Source organism: Crinia signifera, chromosome 2, assembly GCF_055691185.1.
Source record: "Crinia signifera chromosome 2, ASM5569118v1, whole genome shotgun sequence".
Lineage (NCBI taxonomy): Eukaryota > Metazoa > Chordata > Amphibia > Anura > Myobatrachidae > Crinia > Crinia signifera.
In genome coordinates, this window is record NC_139218.1 from 244,957,303 (window position 1) to 244,982,358 (window position 25,056).

Sequence of the window (25,056 nt, forward strand, 5' to 3'; positions counted from 1 at the left end):
TGGCATCTACTGTCTACTTGGTAAGCATTGCCTCAAAGTATCCTTATTGATCAGTCACAGCATACAAGTCTTGCAAAATACTTGGACTTTAGCCTCCATAAACACTAGGCGATATTGTTCACCATATCGCTCGGAAATGGCTTTCAATCAAAGGAGGGGGATTTGATGGAGTCGTGTGGTGCTCAGGAACTGCAGACGGACCAGAAGATGGAGGGTTTAAATAGGCAGGTTTAATGAAGGATTTTTTCATAAATGGAAAACAAACAGGCAGGACTCAAATACATATTTGAGAGAAAAAGTCAATGGTTAACATAAATAAAGCAAAGTCCTTATATAGGGAACTTGAGGTGATGGGTTAGCTGGAGATTGCACTGAAGAAGGAAGATGGTTGCTTGACGAAGGTGATGATGACTTGGGTAGTGGTATCTGGAAAGAAGAATGGAATTGATGACAAGACGATAGGATCCAATGAGAAAGATACTGAAAGATTGACTGAAACTGGACCTGGAAATGGAACTGGAGGGTACTGACGGAAACCACTGGGTACCAGTAGGACTAGACTGGAAGAAATGGACAGGGCCACTGACCCAGATCAGCCTAGGCAGATCCCGTATATACCTAGAGGGCGGCTGTCATTGGCTGACAAAGCAGGGAGGCAGGTAAGAACCTGACCTGGCCCAATAGCTCTTTTGCCCTAAACCAAGATGGAGGTACCAGCCTCCCAGCGCCGCCAAGCATAGTCAGACTACATGCTGTGCGATCTGGACCCCACATGTCCAATACCCCCGCTGCCTCCCATCTGCGATGGAAGCCCGATGTACACATGCTAGCCGGCGGTGGACATGGATGGGTGAGTAGCGTGCCGCCATGTACCGCCGTGTAGGGATGCCAATCCCGGCGAATTTTTTCAATCCCGGGAATTGGGATTGAAAAATGCTCAATTGACATCTCTATGCGGTACACACACGGTGAGCCCCCCCACCCCCCCTCCCCACTCCACCACCCTGCTCATTTACTTACATGAGTGGGCAGGCAGACAGCAGCAGTGCCTCAGCAGCGGACAGATAGCAGATCCGGGCGGATAGCAGAGCCGGTGGGTGCAGAGGCAGAGGGTGGGCGGCCAAAGCTGCAGGACTCGGTGTGCGGTCATTGACTCTGGATTGGATATGGGGGGTTGCGGCCTGCGCAGCGTGACGGTCAGAGGTCATGCTGCACAGGCAGCACTGCCCATACCCGCTCCAGGCTGCAGTCCTGGGATCGGAAACACCAGGGCAGCGTCTGAGCGGGTGCTCAGACGCTGCCCGGCATTAGATTTATGCACGCACAGCTAATCCCGGAATCCCGGGATTGGAAGGTCCAATCCCGGGATTCAAATCCCGGCGTTTTTTGGGCCAAATCCCGGGATCCCACCGATCCCGGGATTGGCCACCCTACAGCCGTGGTGGCATATGACACTTTCTGAGCAATATGGTGAACAATATTGCTTAGTGTCACACTCCATATCATTAACGATTCACGCTCCCACATGTCGATAACGACCCCTTCCCTTACCCGAACATTCGGTAATGAAAGTCATGCTGCAGGAGCATGACTGACGCTCCCCCTGCTGTCAGCCCCCCTCGTGCCTGGCATCTGCAAGTGTGTATGCACTTGCCAATGCTGGCACCCCGCCGGGCCCCCGATATCAGCATTGGCGGGGACTTGTTAATTATGTATGAGACTTAAGGATGGCCACACCGATGGTTTGCAGTTGTCAGGGTGAAGCTATGCTCTCTGTCCCTGCACTTGTAAAGAAAAATTCAATTAAAAAAAGTTATTCTGTGCCATCGATGGAAGTAAACTGATACCATCGATGGAGGGTATCTCCAAGCAAAAGTATTTGACATCAACCATAAATCATTGATGATTATGAATCATCTAAGGTGGATGGGAATCACTACCTCAGTCCTAGCATGCAGTGTGCAGTGTGCTGGCCCAAGGTATTTTCCTTTGTCATTTAGCAACAATTTTACATTAGTTATTGGATTCATCAGAATCCTGCAGGCAGTCTCCTGACTGTTGGGAACCCAACTGATGGTATTTTGACACTGATTTAGTCACATTCGCAAGGCCCCGTTGTTAATGCTGGGTGTTCGGTGGGGCAGCGGTCTGCGCTGACTTGTTTGTTAGGCTGCAAGTATACGCAGCATAGCAAACAGGTCGTTGACTGCATTCCCTCTTCGTAATATGTGCACCACAATAGTATTTGCAAGAACCTGTTGTCTTAAGTGAATACCGGTTTACAAGCAGACATGCCTATATGGGTATTGGACGAGTTGACTCCAGTAAATATGGGCATTTGCCCATTCTTTTTTCTATGTTCACGCCTCCTGATATGGACCTATAAAACACTTGTATTCCCACAATAGGCCTAATTTAGCTTCAGTTGCAGTTTTGAAAAAAAAAAATGCAAATCTGCAACTGCTTTCTCCAGCACGTGGGGGACACCCAGCACAGGGCAAGGCCACCCAGTATGCTGGGTCCCTCCCCACCATGTGATTGAAAAATATTTTGCAATCGCAACACAGAAATGGTAGCCTACTGCCAGCACAGCCTAGCTGTGAAGGAAGGTGCCGGGCCACCATGGTTTTGTTCACAGCAGCTGCATGAGATGTCATTCAACAGCTGCAAACTGCACCAAAAATGGCCACTCAATGCTTTGTCGCAGCTCATCCACTCAGACTTGGGATGCGACTGGCCTGTGGCATAGAGCATGTGGCCACTGCAGAATTAGGTCCTATATCTCCCATTGGGGCAGATGTATTAAGCCTTAACAAGAGATAAATACAAGGGTGATAAGGAGAGATAAACGTCCAGCCAATCAGCTCCTTACTGACTTTTTGCAAACACAGTCTGTTACATGGCAGTTGGGATGTGATTGGCTGGATGTTTATCTCTCTTTGGGCGGGATGTATTAATATACATCGCCGCCCTTCGCATGGCAGCCACCGCGATGCTGCCGCATATGTACTAACATTTGCGGCTAGCATCGGGGTTGCGGTGACGGAGACCCCCGCGATACCTTGAAGTGGTCTGCGAGGGCACCTCCAGGCGGCTGCCAGCGTCCCCCTGCGTCTCCTCCTCCCCCCTGCAGCCGGATGTCCTCCCGGCTGTGACACCTGCTGGGGGAGGAGGAGATCAGGAGGGCGGGCGGCGCGGACGGCGGGCGGCGATAGAAGCCCATAGGCTTCTATAGGGTGAAGCCTATGGGCCTATGCCAAGCGAAAACGGGGCGGACGGGTGATGGTAAATAGGAAAATGCAGTAAAACCCCCGTTTTACCACATTTTCCCTTTAGTACATCCCGCCCTGTATCACCCTTGCATTTATCTCTTGTTGAGGCTTAATACATCTGCCCCTTTGTCTTTATATAAATCTTATTTAGAGATTATAGTACAGATGAAGCGGTCTTCATCTTTGCAGGGGTTGGCAATGGATTTGCCACGCGCCAGCCCCCGCCAGCCGCCAGAAGGGGACGCGCGCACGAGACGCTCGTGCGTCCCCTTACAACGCGGCTCCCCCGGTCCCCTCCGCCTCGCCGCCGGTCCCCGCCGCGTTCCCCCACCTCCCCGCTCCCCCCCCCCTTAACCCTGCCTGTCTCCCTGAAGAGGAGAAGGGCAGGGTTCCGTCCCCCCGCGGATTGGAAACTGAGACGCGCGTTTATATGGACAGCTTGCTCGTCAGTGGGGGTGGTCTACATCTGTAGGTCCATTTTCTGTTGCTCTATATAATAAAATTAGACTACAGGCAACCTCATTCAACTGTGATCACCGAATCTCGCCCTATGAATATTTCTAATGCATACCCTCCAACTGTACCGATTTAGCCGGTACAGTATAGTTTTTAAATGGTCTGTACCGGCTAAATCTAACTGTACCGAATGTACCGATTTCTGAGGTGGCTTCTGGAACTCTGGGAAATGTAGTCTTCACCTGCCAACTGCCCTTTGTGTAGTATGAGGCTTAGACTACATTTCCCAGGTTGCACTGCAGGGGGCCTCAGCCGGACTACAGTCCTCATCTTGATTAGAGATTTCTCAATGGAACCCCTGCACCTCCTCCCCTGGAACCCCTGCACCTCCTCTCCGTTCCCAGGGGATTGCAAAGCCAGTGCACCCCAGGCCCACAGTGCACAGGGGCGCCCCCTGATACCGTATTTGAGCTTATGGGCGGGCGGCTGAGGACGAGGAGGCCCCGGGGGGCACAGAAAGCAGGGTGAGTGCTACTATGATACCTGGGGCCCGGGTATATGATCTTCTTAAATGACGCCAATACACCTTCGGAAAGGGGATTTGGCCACACCTCCCTTTTCCACTGAACACGCCCATTTGGCCACGCCCCCTTTCCGAATGTGCACCGATTTCGTCTCTCCAGATGTTGGAGGGTATGCTAATGTTAAAGTTGTTATATGTAATTGCTAGTATGAAATTGCTAGTAATTGCTTTCTGGTGTTTGCCAACATTTTCAAACTATAATCAAGGAGATTACAGCTAGTGGTGTAGCTAGGTGCCACGGTTACCGGAGCAAGGGCATGTTTCGCGCCCCACGCAAAGCGGGGTTCTTGCGTGGTGAAAAGGGGTTGCGGCCTAACATTATACCACACTCCAAAAACAAACTGTATATGAATTATATGCATAGAATTAATTAACCAGTAGGTGGCAGCAGTACTGCATCAGTAAATATTTAGAAGTAAATTAAGAAGTAACTTATTTTTATGCTTAGTTGATTGTTGTGATTTTTGCAATATTAACCAATACCTAAAATCACTGACTTGTCTACAGCAGAGCTGTACACAGGCTGCAAGGTTGCAGAATGTATATCTGGCTGAAATCTGGATTGTCAGATATGAAATACACACATATGTATATAGTGGTCTATGGGGCAAGTTTAGTTGAATCACAGTGCATCCAACAACATTGCATGTACTTATTTTTGGCCCACAGAGATGCCCAGGGAAATGTGCAATATCGATATCGATGCATATTGTAATAGTAATATTATATTTAAATTATCGCACGTTCAGATTTTTTTTGATTGGCTATCTGCTGTCACGTGTTTTGGATAGCTAATGAGAACCTAGGAAATCTGGGTAAAACCAAACCCGCACATTTCTAATAATACATTACATGTGTACCGCAAACAGCTGTTTTGGCAGACCATTGCCAACCTTCCCCAGGGAAAGGGTGCTGGGGTGCCTTCCTAATTCAATGGATAGAAAGTAGTGTTTCCTTGCAGAAGAAATCAAAGCAGCACTACACAGACTTTTACGGTGCCCATACACGGTACAATTGTTGTATACAATTTGGACTAGATGGCATCACATCGCATACGTTTTGCAATGCAATGAGATATAATCTAGTACAAAAAGTATGTGCAGCACATACAGTACTTTTTGTGCTGTGCGATGTGATGTGCACGGGAGCGCGCATTGCATTGCACCTGTTAAATTGTACCGTGTATGGGCACCTTTAAAGTGCAAAAGCGTGCTTATTATTGTGGCATATTGACAATTCAAGGTCCCTCAGACCTTTTCATCAGGATAATAAACAGAGTGATAAAAATAGTATGTACCCATATAGTGCAGTTCTTCTAAGTGACAGCAAGACTCAACGGTGGGGATGCTGTTCTGTCGGGGGATGAGCATGATGTCATCAGGCCACAAACATAGGCGCTTTGGAATTCTGGGAAATGTAGGATGTTACAGGTGCTCAGCCGAGCTGTCATTTTATTTACCATTACTAAATTGCAAAACCAATGCCCGTCATTCCATTCCTCACACCATACTCAAGGTGCTGTTAATAAAGGAGTAACACACTACTCCATAAAGTACTAATGTAAAATAAATATAAGACTATAAAACAAACACTGCATGTAATATTAAATATTATTGCTTATAAATATATTGGTTTGGGATCAATGTGGGTGAGTTATTTTGTTTCTGTGCAGGGAAAATACTGGCTGCTTTATTTTTACACTGCAATATAGATCTCACTTTGAAGTAAAACCCCACCCAAACCTAATTCTCTCTGCACATGTTACATCTGCCCCCCCCCCCCCCTGCAGTGCACATGGATTTATTTATTTATTAAAAGGTTCTTATATAGCGCACACAAATTCCGCAGCGCTTTACAGAGAATAGTTATGAGCAAAAACACATAACGAATTACATCACAAGACATTTTAGGACAAGTACATGGCTAATACGGATAGTTGCATCAGGGGACAGGACACTGAAGCAATTATCAGGGTGCCAGAGGTTTATATATTCTAAGAAAGGCACATGAGGAGAGAGGGCCCTGCTCGTGAGAGCTTACATTCTAAAAGGGAGGGTTAGACAGACAAGGGTTACACAGAAGGGGTAGAAGTGAGTATAAACAGATTTTTTGGATGAGAGATGGTCGGGTTTTATGCAGGAGGATGGGAAGAGGTTAAGCTTAGTCTTTGATATTTTAAGTCTAAAAAAAGCCCTGGGTAGTCCAAGAGTAGACAGCAGAGAGACAGTTGGAGAAATGAGTGAGGATAGAGGGAGAGAGATCAGGAGAGGAGAGGTAGATTTCAGTATTATCAGCATAGAGATGATCGTGGAAGTCGAGTGAGCAAATAAGTTCACCCAGAGAGGACGTATAGAGACAGAGAAGAGGACCAAGAATAAAATGTTGGGCGACACCTACTATCAATGGAAGTGCAGGAGATGTGAAGTCATTAGAGGTACAGCTGGGCATTTTCAAAACAGTGCAAATACAAGCATTAACAGTGATAGTAAAAGTTGTTTGCAGATGTAAAAATGGTGATATTATGGTTGAATCGCCAGATTAAGCAGCCTGGGGTAGTATGTTGTGAGAATGAATTGATCTCACTCAAAGCAGTCTTTGGTTTTCTGAGTAGTTGTGGTTTTCTGTCCTTCTGTTTCACTTCAGTATAACACCAGTAGAACGCTGCAGTTATGGTTCAATTATGCCGCACTTTAAAAATGATGCACTTTAAAACTATTATGCACACAGCTACACCATGCACACAGCATGAATTTGTCCATTTGAGAAGGAATTTGCCTTTGTGTGTGAACCAGAATAAGGACCATACTGTGGATCTTTTAGCGTGTGATTTGCTTCTTGAAAATGCCTTGCAACAGGCATGCAGGGCCATTACTTTTTAAACATTCTAGATGTCTGTCCCACATAGCTTAATTTGCACTGACAGCTAATCATGTAGATTACAAATCTGGTCGTGCATGATACTATATGTTTAATAGCATATTCTTTTTCATTATGGGGATCTTTAAGTTTAAAGCCTGTCTAAAAAAAATGCAAGTTGTATAAGAGATACATTTATAACACCCAGTTTTTTTATATTGAGTGTTGCTATTTTTTTTAAACATACTGTATTAGTATTGTAATTTTTTACCAAAACGTCCTTGAGGTTACGACCTCTTTTGTAACTATTAATTGGATTCAGGGGTTAAAGTCCAGGTAGGTCAGGGTCACTTCTTATAATGGACCACAGTGCTGTTGTTGCTCTTGGCAACACCACTGTTGCCAATATGTATTACGAGACTATCGGAATCTGGTTTGTTACAGGGTGGTCCCAGTTGGGAGCTATGCAAATGTATAATTATTAGATCCAGTAGCCTTAAAAGAACACAGCAAAAACTGAAGAAGTATGATAGAGCTGACTTGCACACGTGCTGCATCCAATCTGTGCATCACACCCATATCAGAGATCTGCTAAATGCTGCTGCAGATCTACAGCTCCCACAGACTCGGCACAGGGTTCATTCTGAGTCACATGCAAGGTGGCTGAAGCTATTGCGAATATCTGTGTGGCTTATATAGAGGTTTGCCCATCTGCAGGTGGAACACCATAATGCCCATCAGGGGCAGATCCAGGAGAAAATGACAGGGGGGCACCATGATAGGGGAGCGGTAGTGGTGCCAGTGTGCCCGCTCTGAGAGAGGAGAGCAGAGAGAGGGCGGGAATGGGATTATAAATAGGCCCTGGCATTTAAAGTACACAGGCCCACATTGGCATCAAAAGTGAAGGAAGGAGTTTTGCACGCTCCGGAAAATGGGGTGTGGGCACCCAAAATGGGCATGTCCTTGAGTGTAGTGTACCACACCATATACAACTTCTACACGTTATGCAACAAAAGGGTAGATCCGATTATACTTGCACCTTACACATGCCAAACAGAATGAGCTAAAATTAACATAGTGCCACACGGATTGAGCCAAAATTAACATAATGCCACACGGATTGAGCAAAAATTCCCATAATGCTACACAGATTAAGCCAAAATTCACAATATATTCCATAAAAATGGACAAAAATTTACACCGTAATGCCCATTACGTGTTAAGCCACACAGCATAATGTCCATTACATATTATGGCAAACACCATAATGCCTATTACAAATGATGCTACATAAGTGCTGCTTACCTACATGCTCATTGTCAGGGGTTTCACGCTCATTGCCATATGGGATTACATGTTCATTGCCATATGGGATTACATGTTCATTGCCATGTGGGATTACATGCTCATTGCCAGGGGTTCTATGCTTGTTGTCATGTGTGATTACAGGTTCGTTGCCATGGGGGTTACATGGTCGTTGCCATGTGGGAATAAATGCTCATTGCCAAGGGGGAATACATGCTCCCACTAACAGCCAACGTCGGGAAGAACTGTAAGCATTGACAGCCGGGCAGAGAGCCAGGAGCTGCCCGGCTGTATTCAGAGCACTGCACATACTGGCTATTTGAAATCTTGTGCTCCTGATTGGCTGCTGGATCCGGCAGTGCGAGATTTAAAATAGCCAGGACGTGCAGCACTCTGAATACAGCCGGGCAGCTTACAGTTTTTCGCAGCAGTGGCTGCCCCCCTTACCGCAAACGCCCTACATGCCCAGCAGTGGTGCCTATGTGCCCCCCCCCCCTAAATCTGCCACTGATGCAGGGGCGGATCTAGATTTTTCTTCTAGGGGGGGGGGGGGGGGATTTACTCTTGACCCTCCCCCTCCAGTCCTGACTCCTCCCCCTTCCTGATTCCTCCCCTTCCCATTCCTGATAAATAGATAGATAGATCTATCTATCTATATTGAACTGCCCCTCCCCCTGGCATCCGTCGCCAGAGATCGTGGCTCGTTTGCTGCCTGGTGCTCCTGCCCTCGGCCGCCTGGTGCTGCCGCCGCTGCTCGTACTGGCCGCCGTGGTTACAGCCCCGCTCCCACCCTGCCACCTCCCTGTGCCTGGCCGGCCGCCCGCCAACGATCTCCTGCCTCTTGTCACCGCTGGTCTGGCTGGTGACCGGGTCACCGCGGCCCCTTCTGGACCGGCAGCTGCCGACCGTCCAGCCCACCGAGGGGGAGCAGAGGTGAGGGGAGCCGCCGGGGTATCAGATGCAGCGCCGCTGCTCTGCCCGCTGTCCATTACAGAGCGTGCGGGCAAGCAGAGCGCTGCGGGTCTGCACCGCCGGGAACCAGGGCTTGCTTGCAGATCTAGACTTTTCTTCTAGGGGGGGCGACCGCCCCATTTGCCCCCCCTCAAATCCGCCACTGCACTGATGCCCATTGATTTTACACTAACTGCCACAACCTTCATCAGATCTGCATTTGAACTATTCCCATAGCAAACTTCCCAACATTTAGAATGTTCAAATCGGGACTCCCATGCATGGTCTTAGAAAAAGGGCATGTCTTTGTGTGAATGTTACAATTGCCCCCATTTGCCATCACTGTTGGGGAAAATCCAGAACTATGGGAGCTTCTGGGGCATGCCTCCTGTCCCACTCTCCCATGAATAGATGCTGTGCACAGATCATCTATTTACTACTACTGCTCTGCACTGCTCAGAGCAGCAAGTGACAGGGGGCCTCCCAACTTCCAACCACACTGCAGGACACTGCGGCCTATGGGTGGGACAGCTGAGCAGTGCCGTAAAAAACGGACTGTCTTTAAAAAATCAGGACAGTCCTGAGGGATGCCATGGTAAGTACAATAGATCAATTAGAAACAGGATTCCCTTCCCCATACGCACAGCTCAGATTGCAGAGCTTTAGATGCACACACACAAAAATCCCATGACACTGTTATAAGTCATGGGGTGGTAACGTGATCATGTTTCCACCCTGAATTGCCTTATTTAATGGAACAAACAGATGAGGTCAAGTTTTGCCCAGCTCAGTACAGACATACAGGAAAATGTGTATATTTGCTTCTGTGCATGCATTGCTTTCAATGGACATTTGGAGACCCAGAATCTACAAAGCCCTTTTTTACCAGTATAGGCCATAAAAACTGGTACTGTACCAGCCAAAAAGGTACAGTCAGAGGGTATGGATTCCATCACAGAAATCAGGGGCAGATGTACAAAGCCTGGAAAAGTGATAAAGCAAGGTACGGATGGTGTAATGGTTAGCATTACTGCCACATACTGTAGCACTGAGGTCATGGGTTCGATCCCCACCATGGCTCTAACTGTGCAGAGTTTGTATATTCTCCCCGTACTTGCGTGGATTTACTCCGATTTCCTCACACAATGGAAAAATATACTGGTAGGCTATTTGGCTCCCAACAAAATTAACCTTAGAATGCCTGTGTGCATGTACATGTGGTAGGGAATATAGATTGTAAGCTCCACTGGGGCAGGGACTGATGTGAATGTTCAATTATTCTCTGTAAAGTGCTGCGGAATATGTTTGCGCTATATAAGAAACTGCTAATAAATAAATAAATAAAGTGGAAGGTGATAATGGACCAGCCAATCAACTGTAATTTTTTTTAAAACAACTGATTGGCTCACTTTACCAGGCTTAATACATCGGCCCCTCAGAAACAGGCCCAATAGCTTCATACTGCTTTAGTATGCCCAGCACAGTAGATGATTTATACTCGGTGAACTAGATAAAATTAGTTATGTCAGAGATTTTTATTTGCAAATATACTTTTTGTTTAGTGCATGTGATGGTCTTCTCCCTGATATTCTAGAAAATGTGTTTAAATATTGTAAGGGCAAATTATCCTTGGCAGAGATGGTTTTGGATACACTTGACACAAACCCCTCTAAAAATGTGTAAGTTTCCATACCTCCAATTACAGATGACTACATGGGTGATGCTATTTTTTATTTTTCCTATATTTTGTAATTATAAAATTCTTGTAGACTGTCCTCTGCTTGCTTGGTGTTAAAAAGAAAGCTTCCAGAATGCATAAACCCCCGAAAGCAATGATATTGACCTACTCCCAGTAACACAATAACTGGGTTGGAGTTTCCAGTCTTTCTATTTCAGTAATATAGTTATAAGATGTTTAGCTAAATGTCATACAATCAATATCATACCAGTTCATGTAGGAATAAAGAAAGCGAGTAAATGTAGCCTCCACTCAGCAAGCTTAACCCTAACATTTATATTGCCACTTCTAATAAAAACATGTTTTGCTTTTACTATCGTTGCGATTTTCAATTGCCACCTTAAATACCCTGAGAAGTAGCCTGAGAAGTAGCGTCTCACAAAAGCTGCATTTATCCCACATACTTTTCCATCACTAGGAAAGCTGGGTGGTATGTTTTATAAGAAATGTAAACTGGTTTATTTATACACAGGAAAAGGATGAACTGGCTGAAAAGTTCAGCCAGAAAATAGGCCACATAATATCATACTACTCATACTACTCTCCTACTGTGTCCTAGGGCAGTGGTTCCCAAATTGTGTGCCTAGGCACCCTGGGGTGCCTCGTGATGTTTGCATGGGTGTCTCGGGTTGGGGGACCACAAACAAAACAAAATATTTATGCTCAAAGTGATAGGCATAACCAGTGCTGGTGGCAGCCAATCATAAAATGTATAGACAATTAGAACCACAGCTATGTTCCCCTCCACAAAACAGAACCTGAGGGAAACAGTTAAGCGCAATTTACTTTATTTTTTTATTTATCGATAAAAAACTTTTTAACTAGGGGTGCCTTGAAAAATGCTGATATTTTATGGTGCCCTGGTTCAAGAAAGTTTGGGAACCACTGTCCTAGGGAAATATGAGTGCAGTCCTAGTTTCCCTAAAACACAAATGCCAGGTGTTTAATTAAATGGAATAGTTATTGTTGCTCACACTCATATCATACCTCCCAACTGTCCAGAGTCTTGCAGGACAGTCAATTTTTTGGGGGACTCTTCTGGTTTCCCTCCTGCAGGCAGCAGTGTCCTTTGGTGGTGTTGGTGTGGATGGGGTGGGGGGTGTCCCCCTGATACTTGCAGCTGTGCTTTGCAGAGTAGGGGAAAATACATACTGTGCAAATATATACTGAGTCTATTCACGGCAAAGGGACTGGAGACATGGCCAGCAGCTCACACTGGGTGTGTTTTGCTGTTGCCAGGAGGCCACACCCCCTTTTACAGAGGCCGTGCTCCCATCCCATCAGTTGTCCCATATTTAGGAAATTGGGAGGTATGCTCATATTATGGTAACCTATGTTGCAAATGCTGGTAATGATGACTTGATCAGAACCCCATTTGTATGGCAACAGGTAAAAAAAAAAAATGCAGTGCAGTGTCTGGAAAATGAACTTGTGTACTTAGCAAACAGCTTGGGACTAGTCCAGGAACAACATTGCTCTTGTCTGGTTGCCAAGTTCCATGTCAGCGCTGATACTGCCAGGAGGCAAGGATTTGTGCTTTTGACTTATTCTGTTAACATATTTGGTTGAGTACTAAATAGTTTTTACATAATGTACAAGAAAATATTCTCACCGGTGGTAAGCAACAACTCGTTGTGGGCCGAATACAATTCCACATCCGATGTTAGGGGCTTGCGAATGAGCATGTGCGAATATATGCATGTGTAAACACCCCGGAGCGAATGCTTTTGCTCATTTTCACACTCGCCGGGGAATTCGCTCCAAAATGGGCAGGCAGGGGGTAGGTGCAGGGGACCGCTCAGTGTTTCATGAGCGAACGCAGACATGTCATCAGCCCCCACCTCAAATTTGGCCATCTGCGGGCAGAATAACAGTCAGTCTTAGCGAAGGGGATAAAACGTAAATTCAACGGTGAGCGACTATAGAATGATTTTTCACCTGTGCTGTGATTTTGACAATCCACGGCTGTTTTCGACAAAACAGACCCAACTGGTTTTAAAGTCGGGTCCGTTCTGTCAAGCTGCTTCTTCAATGCTGTCGGAGATAGCAGCGGAGATTGAATACCCCCCTGAAACTGTAATATTTAAAAAGATCAAAACAAAATTACATGGAAAAGCGCATGTAAAGAGAGCTTCTGTAGTTGCACATCCGCTTTGCTTGTGGAATTTGGCATATTTTTACTTATCATACACACGTCTGTACAGGGTATTACTTTTTATGCTCCTAGCACAATTAGAAATTATGTACCACCTGGATGGACAGGGGCTCTGTCAGCTGTGGGACTTTGGATTTCCTACTGTGCATGTGTACAGTACTACTGTGCATTAGTGCATATGTTAGTTAGTGGCGTAATCAGCGACCCCCTGCCGGCAGGCAGCCACCGCCCCCCCCCCCCCCCCCGAATTTCGGACCGCGCCCCACCCCTGCCCTGCCTTACCCCTCCGCCTGGCCCCGCTGCTGGGTGTGTGGCCGGGACCCGCAGATTTACATGTGTGCGGTCCTGCCATTTCTCCTAATGAAAAATGACCTTCATAAAAATGGCTGCCCCTAGCAGCAGACCATAAGGTGCCTGCTGTAAGGGGGCGGACATTTTGTGAAGGTCATTTTTCATTAAGGCAGATCAGAAGACACTAGCAGCGCCGTGACCTGCTCAGAAAAGTCGATCTCCGGGTCCCGGCGATGGTGGCGAGTAGGGGGTGGGGGTGGGAGGTAAGCAGGTCCCATTGGCAGTGCTGCGCAGCAATAGCCCCGCAGACCCCTTGGCACCCTCACCTGCTCAGCGCCTCCCCGCTGCCGCGGGGTCTGCGGGCCTATAGTTACACCACTGATGTGAGTGGCTATAACATGGAGGTAAATATCTCTGATTACTGCTGTGAAACTTTCGGAATACATCCATGAAACAACTCCATTTTGTGGATTTCCGACAAAACGTGTTTAATAAATATTCCCCATAGAGTGTAATGAGCTACACCAATTTTTCCTTGCTGTAGGAAAATCCACTCCACTGGTCAGAAATGACTTACATTGATTTTAATGTGTCTGTATGCAATTTTTGTGGGTTTTCAAAGCACAAAGGGGAATCTGATGGATGTGGAATGAAAGGCTAGTCATTAGAGCATGGGTCCTCAAACTGCAGCCCTCCAGATGTTGTAAAACTACAAATCCCAGGATGCCTTGCCACAGTTTTGCTATAAGGGAGTGTTAAAACTGTGGCAAGGCATGCTTGGATTTGTAGTTTCACAACATCTGGAGGGCCGCAGTTTGAGGACCCATTCATTAGATAAAGAACTGAGCACAGGTATAAGATCCTAGGGTATATAATAATGTAATAAAGTGTGGGAAGTAGGAGGTGCTGGAGTTCACTGGAGAACAAGGAAACACCCTGTGACATTTACCGCATGGTGTTATAAACTGAAAAAATATATATAACAGATTTAAAGACTGCAGCAGGGCCAGATTACAGCAGCTGGGACCCCTGGGGACAAGCTTGTGGTGGCCTTAGTAGAGTTTATAATCACACACACATTAAAGCTAGGGTTAATTTTTGCCTTACTGGGAGTGCTAAATCAGAAAAACATCATGCGTAAAATGGAAAAACAAACAGAGGTTTCTCAATTTGTGCTGAGGGTTGGAATGTATGTGCAATGTGCACAAAATGTAAATAATGAATACAGTATATTCAACGTGATTTAAAGTTATGATTTTTGCCTCTGTACATGTTTGCCTTTCAAGGGGTGAACGTGCAGATCTGAGATATTTATAGTATGTACTCTATTCCATACTTGCCTATTGTCCCGGAACGGGCAGCAGGCTTCCGAAAATTGGGTGGCGTAGCTCCGCCCCCACTTAACAATGTCTGTGGCTGCCAGGAGAATGTCAGTAAGTATGCTGTATACTTTAGTTAACTGCACACACACATACTGACCAGCACTATTTGTACACATTTGACAACATAACTCTATATAACGCTATATGTAGCACAAAATATTTTTATTTACTTTATCAAAGGCAAAATTTGACAAACTGTAACTAAGGGGGGGGGGTTTACAATTACCTGCAGTAATCTATGATGGGCAACTTAATCTCCTGGGAATATTTACTTAGCCCCAAAGACATTCCACAGAATTTCTTTCCAAGTCTGAGCAGACCCCAAAATAAATGTTTGATAGTGTAAATAGCCTGTTATCAGCGAACCCATTAACACATACCGTAGATCATGGAACTTTTCCCAGATTCTGTATTTTATCAGGTGAGAAAAAGGGTCTCCAATTGAATAGCCCCATAGCCCTGAGGGCTACCATCCTTTATTCACACCAGATAATGGGTCAAATTGAATTGCGGTGTATATTTTAATTGAGCTTTGTATTTTTAATGAAATAGGGGGAAGGGGGGTGACACACTCTTTCCTCTAAATGATTAAGAATATCTCCAAATTTGTAACCTGGATTATGTGGAAAGATATATGTGACAGTAGAGTGTACAATAGCATGCACCTTAATTATATTCGAATAAGCCATAAATGTAAATGTACAAGCTCACCCCTGTTCGGTGATGAACAAGCATTATAAAGAAAAGCCACCATTATCCTATGGTGGATGCTTAGGCCCCATAGCTCTCTGCAGTCATGCCCACTCCCTAATGATATAACTGATATTAAAACATGGGTGCAGTGTTTGCCCCCCTGGACTCAGGGGCCTGCAGGGCTGGATTAAAAATGGGCCTGATGGAGCTACATTTTGTAGCTGAAGGTCAGGGCTTTCCAATGAGCCAAGCCCCGCGTCACTAGCCCCCCGGGAACCAGAGATACTGCCAGGCAAACCTGGAACGTTTTCCCCATAACATGGGACACCCCCACCTAGTTCCAACAGCTGCCAGTTCCCCCTTCAGCATCACAGAAGCTCGAGGTTAATCTCAGTTGAATCCAAATCACTGGGCCTTCAATCTGATTCAAGGCTGGTCCATATGGGTTCATTGGTTCTAGAGATGTTGCGGCTAAACTGATTTCATTTCTGAAATGTCATTTCATGGCTGTTCATGTTGTTTGAGGACAGATTTCTCTGGAACCAAACAGCCCAGTTTCACGGGGCCAAAATCATTCGAAGCCCACTTAAAAGTTCTTTAATATGACACTGGTCTCATGTAAATGGGTTGGTTCCGAAGATATAGCTTGTTGTTTAAAGGGGAGAGTGCCCCCCCCCCCCACCTCACACCAGAATATGCAGGGACTAGGCTGATGTAAAAGGGGCCAGTCCCTGCATTTTCTGGTGTGAAAGGGGCATTATTTCAAATAGCCGGGACCTGCAGTACTCTGAATACAGCCCCCTGCTCTCTGCCCGGCTGTCAATGGCTGTCATTTCTGCCCGGTGGCGGCTGTCCCCCAGTTATCGCGAGCATGTATTCCCCCTTGGCAATGTGCATGTAATCCCACATGGCAATGAGCATGGAACCCCTGGCAATGAGCATGGAACCCCTGGCAATGAGCATGTACAGATGGAGCTGCCTTAAACCTTGCAGGGGCTGGCAATACTTTTGCCAGCCCCGCCAGCCACTGGCTCCCGCCACGGGGGCGCGCACGCACATGATGCTCACACACGCCGTGGCAACAGAGCTTCCCCCAGGTCCCCACCGCCTCCCCCGACACCATCGCCAGTCCCCCTCGCCGCCCTGACCCCCTCCCAACCCTGACTATCTCTCTGAAGCGGAGATGGGCCGGATGCCGCTGCCCTGCCGACAGAGGATTGGGACGAGCGTGCGCGTCCCAGTTCAATGTAGCCCCTGTCCGTCCGCGCTCGCCAGAGGGGAGACTCTGGCGAGCCCGGCCAAAGATGACAGGGGCTACATCTGTAGGTAAGCAGCACTTATGTAGAATACATTTTAATAGGCATTATGGTGTTTGGCATAATAGGTAATGGACATTATGGTGTGTGTGGCTTAACATGTAATTATTTATGGTGTACATTTTTAATGCGCGCCTTTGGCACGCAATGCCCCTGTTTATGAAGCATATTGTGCATTATTGCTTAATCTGTTTGGTATAGTTTGTATTTTGGCTCAATACATGTGGCACAATGTGAATTTTGCCTTAATCTGTGTGGCATAATGTGAATTTTGTCTCAATCCATGTGCCATAGTGTGCATTTTGGCTCATTCCATGTGGCATAATGTGTAAGAGGCAAGTACAGTATAAGGAGGTTACTATTGTGTTGCATGATTTGTATAAGGGGTATATGGTGTGGTAAACTTAGGTGGCCACATAAAAGGCGCTGAAATGTTGTCTGCCAAGTTTCGGCTTTCAGTATTTTTTTTTATGACTGGAGTGCCATCTTACCTCGCAAGTATCTTAGGACATCGGCATCCTGCGGGTGCACCTTTGGAGGGCACCCACCAATATATTATTTTCCAGGCATATATAATTAGTTGAAAGTATTTACACAAATACTGTATAGACACACCCATGAGCAGACCACCCAAACAGAACACTGGTCATGCCTCCCACATTATTAGGTGCTGGCTACAACCCCTATTATTGCGCATAATAGGCCCTTGATCATTTTCAGCTCCAGGCCCATTTAGACCTTAATCTGGCATTGGGGGCCTGTGTGCACCGCACAGTGCACCAATTATAGAAATGCCTATGCATTCAGGAGTATGCGGTCATTAACAATAAATACACATCTTACTGCATGTTCAAAAGATCAGCAGAAGCAGCAAATGACATGCATCGGCATCGTGATAGAGCATACAAACCAGTTATCGATCAGAACCTGTCCTTATGGTCCACATCATTTACAAAGTTGTCTAAAGCAGGGTACACATTATAGACGATGTGGATAATAATGACAGTTTCTGAACAACAAATTATGTAAACCATCCAGAGTGTATGCTTTATAACTACGCTGATGGACGTTCCCGCTAGTCGTGTGTAGCGTCTACTGATATTTTCAATGTCCTGGAGTATTTGTTATATTGTTAACAATGGCTATACTCCTGAATGTGACCACTGACAAAACCTTTTGCAAGACTGGACAGTGTATATGCACTCTATCGTTTGTCCAGGAGTTCAAGGAAAATCATTGATGACCATATATTTTACAAGTCATCTAATATGTACCATATTTGCCTACTTTTGAAAACTAGTTTCAGGGAGATTATAGTTGGTAGTAGAATTTTGCAAAGCGTCCCAATGAGGGGGGGGGGGGGGGGGCTTGTCATGCTCCTCCCAAAGGGTGTGGCTAGTTTCATATATGGAGTGATTGTGAAGAGAGAAGCTAGAAGCGTGGGTGTGTACTGCTACATCTGAGAGGAATCTTTTAAAATTACTTCCAAATGATATCCAAATATAAATGAGCCCCAAAGCAGTTAGTAAGAGCTACTATACTTGGTAAAGTGCTAATGATTCAATGTAAATGTATATATCTCTCATTCCTTTTTCCCCAAAAAATGTAACAGTGTAATGTGGGCTCAGTGAAATGAGGGAGACTGCTAGACTAATGAGGGAGAGAGGGTGATTGCTGCTATTTCAGGGAGTCTCCTGCAGAATGCAGGAGGGTAGGCAGCTATGATATGTACCTAGCTTAATGCGTTCACAGCTTAACACTACAGATGCAGAAGAGGAAACATGTTTTCTTTCTTGACTCTGCAAAAACTAAATGTTGACTAACTTAATGATGAACTGTATTTCCTGTCTGTCATATCGTAATCTGCCAAAAAAGCTGGCACTTATAATTAGGTATTTACACTGCACGCAGTCTGATGGAAGAGATAGGCACACAGGCTGCAAACAAAATAACTATTTAAAGAAACACTTAAGGTGCATACAAAAACTGGGTGTTTTTTGGCAAGCATGTATGCAGAGTGATGGAGTGAAAATTACTGGGCTGAAAATCACTCAGTGCATGCACACTGATGTATTTTTTTGACATGGCCCAGTGATTTTCAAGGGGGGGGGGGGGGGGGGGGTAAGTTAGTTTCCACAGTAGAAGACTGAGGAAATGGTTCACTTGGCCAGAATGATATTGAGCTGAAAGTAGCTTAAAACCCCAAAAATGAGTACCCAGAAACTTCCCCTGACCTGCCATGTAATTTTTTTTTTTCATTAAATGCAGCCCCCTTCATTGCTGACGTTTAAGACCCATCCCCGGAAATTAGCTCTGACCCCTATTCAAACACCCACAAAATGCAGGTAATGCATGCAGAATACAGAGTACAGTGTCCACATTTTCTGAAGGCCATTGACAACTTTATTGACAGGAAGCCACCATTTCTGGGCAGCAACCTGACCTTTTCTGGGCATGCCTAGGCATTTTAAGGGAGGGTGTGTGTGACGCCAGCTTCGAGCTCGATCAGGTTGATTAATTTGCAGCTATCAAGTAAGTCCTGGGCTACTCAGCGTGCATGCACTATGGAAATCATTCAACAGTGAGCAGCTTGTGGATGGATATGCAGCCCATTCGCCAGGCTGCAACATATTCGCTCGCCGTTTGCAGGCTTGCGAAGGGCAGGATTACATTGTGGTGTCTACCTATTGACACGGTGATCACATAGCACTGCTAATTTACCCAGCAGGCCATATAGACATTGTTTAATGGACCAGGTACTGTAAATACCAGTATTCTCAACTCCCATGCTTCGCTCCACCCCTCTCTGGAAACACCCCCCCTGTAAAGTCCTGTGTTTGCCCCTGACTCACCATGTTATCACTTCTGGCCCAAAGCAAGTAATAATGTTTTATATTGTTCATGCCAGTCTGTAAGTAGGATCCATGTGAAAAAGCAGCCGTGTGTTATTATGGTTATTTTTTTTTTTTGTTCTAATTTAATAGCGTGAGTGTAGGCACTTAGTACACTGGGAACAAAAAAGCCTAGCGGCATAATGGTGTGTCCTCTACTGTACATACAGTATGACACAAAGCAGATGCATGTACCTGCCAGAATTGACAGATGGATCTATTTCTAGAAGTTAAATTCCTTTTGAGAACTGAAGAAAACAAAAAAAAAGCAATAGAGCAGTTCATGATAATAACGGCTTGAGAGGGACACAGCCCACAATCTCTGACTTCATTCCCACACATTTCCACAGAGGGTGGCTTGGCAGTTGCCAACATTGTAATTCCACAATCAATCTTATATCTGTTTTCCAAAAAGAATAAATCAGCAATAAGTCAGCGCAGTCAGCCTTGAACTTCATCCAAAAACAGTCTTGCTGGAGTTTATAACATCTCTTCATTCTTTAGCAAATGTTACAGCCTGTTTTATACTTCAGAATAGCTGCTAAATGTAAGAATATACTGTATATATTTACTGAGGAAAGAAAACATGGCTTTGGACTATCCAGAGATGATACAGTTAGGCAAGAAAGTTAAATACATTATATGTTTTTGATCAAAGCAACATATTTTTTCCATTGTTAAACAGCTAATGATTTCACTCTCTCTCACAGTAAAGGGATATAGGGCCTGGGACAGATCTGATCGCTGAGCTGCTCACCTTCGGAACCCAGTGATCAGGTAAACCGCGCCCCGCCAGAGGGGCTCCTTGCTCCTGTGCACAGCTGTGTATACGTTCACATACAGTAGGAGCAAGTTTCATCTTTGCTCCTTTGGCCATGGCTAACCATGGCTAGCCATGGCTATTCTATTGTTCTCAGCTGCAATACGTATTGTATTGCAGCTGAGAACAATAGAATAGCCATGGCTAGCCATGGCTAGACATGACAAAAGGAGCAAAGATGAAACTTGCTCCTACTGTACGTGCACACGGGGAATTCCATTCGCAATCACTCACCATAGAATGGTTTTCTCCCTGTTTGCAGTTGCCGAGTAGGTCTAGACGTACTTGGCGCTGCGTTTGCAGTGAGCAGAAGGAGGCCGCTGATGACATCATGGCCCTCCTTCCCAACAGTCACGCAACATCTGCGTTTTCTGGGGAGCTCCCAGAAAACGCCAGCATGCCACCCCCAAACGCCGGGCGCCTGTTACTCAACTTGCGAATTGCCAGGGGACGGCCACAGACGGCTAGCAGATGGCCATGCGCATGTGCAGTTGACTAATTATCGCCAGGGTTGCGAATTCACAGCCCTACCATCAGGGCTGAATGAGGCCCATACTTTCCTCTTCTTTCCACATGTTCCCCTAATATATCGATTCACTTACAGAAGGGCAAATCTTTGTTCTGTAATAATGCTATATAAGCCATTACATAAATAACATAATTCTAACAAACCATTTTGTATACTATTATTTCTGATTACTATTATTACTATTAGTATCAGAATGTATTTACCTACCACAACAAAGGAAAAAGAGTTCCAGTGGTAGGGAGCAGCTCGGGCAAAATCATGGAGGTGGGAGTGGCAGATAGTAATCAGTTTGGGGGGAGAGACAACATTGGTTTGTGGAGCACTGTGGGTGGGCAGACTTTTTACAGAAGCATCCATTTGCTGTGCTCCCAGTTCACATAAATAGTTACTATCCTAATTGCCTACATTTAAATCCATGAGGAGCAATCAGTATATTATTGTTGCATGGAGAACCACTGTAATGTGCCGTAGGTTGATCCCCAGATTCTTAAGATGCTGTCACTGGTTGCATTTATTGAAGCCTTTGATCAACTTTATGATGCCCCCAAGAAATCGTCTCTACTCACAGAGCTTTATGATATCTAACACATAATTTGGGCATAGATTATACACAGAATACTGCCTTTCCACAAATTCTTCTTGATGTCTTTAACCTGAGGCTACTAAATACAGTATGGTACATTAATAATTGTTATTGTCTGATGGGGTCCCAAGGCAAAATAGTTTGAGAAACCCTGATATAGACTGTTTATAAAGCAAAAACTAAAGCCCTGTATACACTAGCCGACTAGAGGCACCACCAATATACTTAACTATATCGGTAGTGCTGACACAAGATGCATACACACTGAATGATATCAGTTACCTCCAAGGTCTTACACTTGGAGATTACAATCTACAACACACAGATCACCTGCGGAATCTTGGTGTTGTCCTGGACATTGACTTGACACCAAGTGGTGTATTCAATGCCGGGGGTGAGCTGCGACAGCGAGCGGTGCTGCCTGTCAGTATTCAATTGACCCCTCGGCATACGCCGATTCCTCCCCTCCAAAAAGGGAGAAGGGAGGGGGAATCAGCGTATTCGGCCGCAGAAACAGCAAGATTCGCAGCTAAATGCAGTAGGCTCCCTGCATTAGCCGCGAGCCTCACTATTTGAGGGTATTCTCGCGGTCCTCTGACAGCGAGGATTCCCCAGGAACATTGAATAGAGTGAGCAGCTAGCACGGTGGTTAAACAGCGAGGATTGCTTTTTTCCTGCAATCCCCACCATTTAACCCCCTCGCCGGCCGCATTGAATGAGGGCCACAAACATTAGGTATCAGCTGCAATCAAATCCTTAATATTTAATCTAAAGAATTTAGCCAGATTTAGGCACTTACCTTCCCTAAAAGGTCTGCCTACAGTCATACATGCATTTGAATCATCACGCCTAGACTACTGCAATGTCCTCTACCTTGGTCTCCCAGCAAAATAATTGCACTGCTTTCAGATGATACAAAATGCATATGCCAGGCTGTTAACCAAGCAGCCCCACTCCAGCCAGGGGCGGATTTAGGGGTGATGGCACCCCTAGGCACAACAATAACGGCTGCCCCCCCCCCCCGCCTAATTGTATTATTTTTATTGATTACTTATAAGCCCTCATTTAATAATAGCCAATTTAATGGATTAATTTTAAAAAAGCCACTAACTGTGACATGTTCTTCTATTATGAATACATATTTACTATATAGGACATTTTACAGGGGCAGTATCTGCATGTCCTATCCATTTACACTCTATTTAAGATGGAATATGGTACAGTACAGTGGATATTTTGCACTTACTGGTATATTTCAGGGTGACAGTACTATCACAAGCATCCAAGTGCCGCCCCCAAACATGTGCCGCCCCTAGGCACGTGCCTCACGTGCCTAATGGGAAATTCGGCACTGACTCCAGCCACATAACACCTACAGTATCTCTGCTTCCTTTACTGGCCAACTGTAAAGGCCCCCATACACTAGGGCGACTTGTCCTTAGGACAAGTCGCCCCCGACTTCCCCCTGAGCTTCCCCGGCTGCTCCCCGGGGGAGCTTGATTAGATTGGCACTTGATGTGCCATTTTTTACATGTGATAAATCGTCTCGATTTATCACATGTAAAAAACCCGGGGAGCAGGGGTGGGGGGGGGGCTACAGAGGTGGGAGCAGGGGGGCTGGGGACGCTGCGGGGACAGCGTCTGTGTCCCCCGCTGCTGGGGACGCTGCGGGGACAGCGTCTGTGTCCCCCGCTGCTGGTAATGCTGCGGGGACAGCGTCTGTGTCCCCCCACTGCTGGTAACGCTGCGGGGACAGCGTCTGTGTCCCCCGCTGCTGGTAACGCTGCGGGGACAGCGTCTGTGTCCCCCGCTGCTGGTAACGCTGCGGGGACAGCGTCTGTGTCCCCCTCTGCTGGTAACGCTGCGGGGACAGTGTCTGTGTCCCCCGCTGCGGGGGACACAGGCGGCATAGAGCCGGGCAGGGGGAGCCGGCGGGAGCTGTCAGTGCTAGAAAAAAAAAGCCTATACAATGAATGGGCAGCCTGTGATTGGCTGAGCGCTCTCTCAGCCAATTGCTGACTGGCTGAGAGAGCGCTCAGCCAATCACAGGCCGCCCATGCATTGTATGGGCTTTTTTTTTTTTATTCAATACTGACAGCTCCCGCCGGCTCCCCCTGCGCGGCTCTATGCCGCCTGTGTCCCCAGCCCCCCCTGCTCCCTCTACCGCCGCGCCGCCCCACTAGGTCCCAAGTCGGGTGGTCAGACGTGCAGCAGGTCCGACCACCCGACGCAGATCCGATGCGCACGGGACCGCGCATCGGATCTGAGGGGACATCAAAACTAGCCGATTTTGGTCCGATTTCGGCCAGATCCGACTGATCTGGCTGAAATCTGACCAAAATCGGCTAGTGTATGGGGGCCTTAAGTTGGGAAATCACTTTTAAGATTGGCTCACTGACTTTAAAGCCCTTCATGACCATCACCAAGAAGGAGACAATCTTCTCTTTCCTCTATTTACTATATTGTTCATTGTCTCTGGCTGGAGCCCCATAGAAAATATTGATTATATTTTGGTAACTCTCTCACATGGGGCCTATATAAAGGTGCTATAGCACTTACCTGTGAGATCTCCCAGTCTCCTTTTCCCTTTTAATCGATGGACCAGGAAACATTTTTGCAGAGGTCTGCGCATGAGCAGTGGAGTCTGAGCGCTGTGAGGTGTGGCGCTGTTGCCGGCAGAGAGGAGGGGACCCAGATGGAGGAGGCTATACACGGGCCTCCTTCTCCCTTAAAAGGCCCCTGAACCTTACCTAGAATCTCCCTGAACTCATCTGGGGGTTGAGTTTTCAGCTTAGTGGCTCTGATTCTCTAGAACTCAAGACTATCATGTTCTCTCAAGCATCACATTAATATCCACTGTTAAGCGTGTTTTTTGTTTTTGTACTGTTAAGGCAAAATAAAGTACTTTGAGTCTTTTGCAATACTCCCCTGCAATATTCTGCAAGTCACTGATCTACAGAGCTAAAGCTAAAATGATGCAAAGTGACATGATTTGTGTCATTTCATACCCTCCCCAAGCGCAACAAAATCCAGTATTCATCTAAGCCAGTGGTTCCCAACCTGTGGTACGCGTACCCCTGGGGGTATGCGTCCACCCACTCGGGGGTATGCGGTGGCCCGGCCTGTAATGGAGGCCGCAGCAGTCAGACGCGCCGCCAGCGGAGGAGAGTGCATTGCGCATCTCCCGGAATCCGGGGGTCTAAAAAAAAGCCTCCAGGCTCCCTCAACCCGCCGC

At 46.3% G+C, this 25,056-nt stretch overlaps 1 long non-coding RNA gene across 1 annotated transcript; it reads right to left on the reverse strand.

Annotated features, from left to right (window-relative positions):
- Positions 1-210: 210 nt before the first annotated feature.
- LOC146059014 (uncharacterized) lies at positions 211-24,647 on the reverse strand. Its single transcript, XR_014470096.1, has 4 exons — positions 24,381-24,647; positions 13,100-13,235; positions 12,774-13,017; positions 211-426 (listed from the first exon to the last, which is right to left on the reverse strand). It is a non-coding gene; the product is annotated as an uncharacterized LOC146059014 (long non-coding RNA).
- Between the last annotated feature and the right edge of the window lie 409 nt (positions 24,648-25,056).